Source organism: Sinocyclocheilus grahami, unplaced genomic scaffold, assembly GCF_001515645.1.
Source record: "Sinocyclocheilus grahami isolate Dianchi unplaced genomic scaffold, SAMN03320097.WGS_v1.1 scaffold986.1, whole genome shotgun sequence".
In the NCBI taxonomy this organism is placed as follows: domain Eukaryota; kingdom Metazoa; phylum Chordata; class Actinopteri; order Cypriniformes; family Cyprinidae; genus Sinocyclocheilus; species Sinocyclocheilus grahami.
This window is the reverse complement of record NW_015506165.1, coordinates 12,466-16,414: the sequence shown is the minus strand read 5'-3', so window position 1 is coordinate 16,414 and position 3,949 is coordinate 12,466. Positions and strand designations below refer to the sequence as shown.

The window sequence follows — 3,949 nt, the reverse complement described above, 5'->3', positions numbered from 1 at the left end:
ACGAGATGCATAGGATTATTTTACGACAGATATGCATCCACTTAAAAAAAATTAAATAAATAAAGTCACCAGTCGCCATTAAATTGGCAAGTGCGAGCAGGACAAATTAATGGTATTAAGTAATAAGCCTTTAGAACAACATTAAGGTGAGTAGTCACTCTAGTTCACACAGTTACAATAAATTGCGATGGGTTAAATAAACTCAATAAGCAGACAGACGCGACTACAGTCAAGCGCAGACCAGTATTGAAGTGCACAGGAAATAAGCAGCAGTCATATTTAAAGCAGTTTAAATTAATATTTAGTACTGAATGATGTTCAGTTGGATTTTTTCCACATCGAGGGGAAATAACTTAATATACTCTGTCATTTATAGTCGTATGGTAAAATTTATTTTTATTTGTGTAACATTACGTTCAAAATAACTACAAAATGTCATGCCTTTGAAAAATAAAAAGAACAACAGAATGCGCTGCTTTAGCGCGTCTCGGTCTCCTTGAGCATCTTTCTGGCGCATGCCACAAACATCAACCACAGGGAATTCTTGAATTCAAGCTGTTTATTAATTTTTCCACCCAAGAACGAAAAACTAAAATTTAAGCTGAATTCTAGTTTTTCGTTTTTTGGGAAAAAAACAAAACCATGAAAAAGGAGCCGTTTTCAAATTTTTCTACTTTCAATATTAAATTAAAAAAACGAATGCTCGAATGATACACGGATTGGGGGGGAGACAAGAAATACTACTTCCTATTTTTGAACGGTCACCAACAGTATACATATAATGTAACAAAGATCGTTACAATTAATAGATTTTACTAATAGACCTACCAATCTCTGTATAAAAAAAATTATGATGCTGCCATCTTTCTAAAGACATTTTTACCCCCCTTTATTTAAGCTCCAAACGTCAGGTGATAATTGTCATTTAGACCCCCCTTTACAAAATAGTGGATTACTCAGTAAATATACATCTGTGACATTTAATATTTCGTCTGTGTTCTTCATTCATGTATTTCTTTCACTAGAAAAAAAATAATTAAAATTTTTTTTGCTGCAGACCTTTGGTTGAGTTGGCACAGAATGACCCATATATTTAATTAGCAGAAATTTACCTCACTAAATATATATGTATCTCTGAATGCTGAGTGTTAGACAGATCATAGTTCTGTTTTTCAAACAATAATGCATAATTTATATAAAAACTAATGTGCTGTTTCTCCCGAATTACGAAAAACTACTTGAAATCTGATTTGACCTTTTAGATGGAGATGCAATCAAACAAAAAATCAGTTGAACTTGTCTGAACAAGGCCTAAAAGTTGGAGTCACACACAAATCACATGTTATCGATGCAGGTAGGCTACTGCTTCAGTTAATAGTTATGGCTGTATGCCAAACTCAACAAAAGTTGCAGAGAGACCCCAGACATATGAGTGTCAGTTACATCTGGTTTGGCTGGTCAAACGCTGACGTTTCGCGCGAGACTCACACCCTTGTCAGGTTTCTACGACTTATTCTATTGAATTGGAAAGGTAAGGCAGGTGTGAACTTACACTTGCATTTTAAATGAGGCTGAAACTCAATGCTTCTCACTAGAAACCAAAGGTTTCGTGTATGATGGCGTATAGGGTGAATACAGGTCAACTTTCTCATACACTAGCCTAGTTTTTTTATTTGGTTTTGTGTTAAATATGTTCCAAACGACTCCCTTACACTAAACTATTTCAATTATGTTATAAAATAGTTTCATGTATCATATTACGCTGATTTATTTTAAAGTGTTCCCTAATTGTTGGCCCTGGCTTATTGTCTTTACCCAATTCTGAAATACATTGTTGTATTATTAATAGTTCTAGTTATAGGCTAGTAGTAGCTAGTATGAGTAAATTACTCATTTCATTAATGAATGGGTCAGCCTACTAAAACAATTAGCTAACAAGCAATTTTAAGATTAAATTTACATTATGAACTTATACATTTAACCTAACATGGAACTAGTAATTGTAGTTTGGGATAATATCTTGACAATATTTATTTAAAAAAATCTGATACACAATATCCGCCATCTTCCTCTTAAATACACGCATTTCTCGCGATATTAGTTCGAAACGCGGTAACTGACAACCCCACTACCACCGGTTTCTTTTTCACTACTGTAGCCTACACCATAAAGTACGACAAAGACATTTCAAATTTTTCTACTTTCAATATTAAATTAAAAAAACGAATGCTCGAATGATACACGGATTGGGGGGGAGACAAGAAATACTACTTCCTATTTTTGAACGGTCACCAACAGTATACATATAATGTAACAAAGATCGTTACAATTAATAGATTTTACTAATAGACCTACCAATCTCTGTATAAAAAAAATTATGATGCTGCCATCTTTCTAAAGACATTTTTACCCCCCTTTATTTAAGCTCCAAACGTCAGGTGATAATTGTCATTTAGACCCCCCTTTACAAAATAGTGGATTACTCAGTAAATATACATCTGTGACATTTAATATTTCGTCTGTGTTCTTCATTCATGTATTTCTTTCACTAGAAAAAAAATAATTAAAATTTTTTTTGCTGCAGACCTTTGGTTGAGTTGGCACAGAATGACCCATATATTTAATTAGCAGAAATTTACCTCACTAAATATATATGTATCTCTGAATGCTGAGTGTTAGACAGATCATAGTTCTGTTTTTCAAACAATAATGCATAATTTATATAAAAACTAATGTGCTGTTTCTCCCGAATTACGAAAAACTACTTGAAATCTGATTTGACCTTTTAGATGGAGATGCAATCAAACAAAAAATCAGTTGAACTTGTCTGAACAAGGCCTAAAAGTTGGAGTCACACACAAATCACATGTTATCGATGCAGGTAGGCTACTGCTTCAGTTAATAGTTATGGCTGTATGCCAAACTCAACAAAAGTTGCAGAGAGACCCCAGACATATGAGTGTCAGTTACATCTGGTTTGGCTGGTCAAACGCTGACGTTTCGCGCGAGACTCACACCCTTGTCAGGTTTCTACGACTTATTCTATTGAATTGGAAAGGTAAGGCAGGTGTGAACTTACACTTGCATTTTAAATGAGGCTGAAACTCAATGCTTCTCACTAGAAACCAAAGGTTTCGTGTATGATGGCGTATAGGGTGAATACAGGTCAACTTTCTCATACACTAGCCTAGTTTTTTTATTTGGTTTTGTGTTAAATATGTTCCAAACGACTCCCTTACACTAAACTATTTCAATTATGTTATAAAATAGTTTCATGTATCATATTACGCTGATTTATTTTAAAGTGTTCCCTAATTGTTGGCCCTGGCTTATTGTCTTTACCCAATTCTGAAATACATTGTTGTATTATTAATAGTTCTAGTTATAGGCTAGTAGTAGCTAGTATGAGTAAATTACTCATTTCATTAATGAATGGGTCAGCCTACTAAAACAATTAGCTAACAAGCAATTTTAAGATTAAATTTACATTATGAACTTATACATTTAACCTAACATGGAACTAGTAATTGTAGTTTGGGATAATATCTTGACAATATTTATTTTTAAAAATCTGACACACAATATCCGCCGTCTTCCTCTTAAATACACGCATTTCTCGCGATATTAGTTCGAAACGCGGTAACTGACAACCCCACTACCACCGGTTTCTTTTTCACTACTGTAGCCTACACCATAAAGTACGACAAAGGACTACGAATCAAACTCTCGAAATAAACGTACAGTATATGTAATAATAATAATATTATTACTTACATCAGACGCCAGGTGAACGCCTCTGAAACGCGTTTGTGATGCGTGGTTCTGCGTTTCACGCTCCTGCCGTTTAGACAGCCAAGTCCAGCACTTTAACACAAATATCCAGTAAGTAACTCAATCGATGTTTGTGCCAGCAAACAAGAGCCTCCATCTGTAAAACAACAGGTGTCTC

At 34.3% G+C, this 3,949-nt stretch overlaps 1 protein-coding gene across 1 annotated transcript in view; it reads right to left on the bottom strand.

Annotated features, from left to right (window-relative positions):
* LOC107565188 (beta-1,3-galactosyltransferase 1-like) overlaps positions 1–3,949 on the bottom strand; it is a 9,598-nt gene extending 5,649 nt beyond the window's left edge. Inside the window, exon 1 of the mRNA XM_016250409.1 lies at positions 3,775–3,949. The gene's annotated coding sequence lies outside the window, so the exon portion shown is untranslated. The remainder of the gene's footprint in view (positions 1–3,774) is intronic.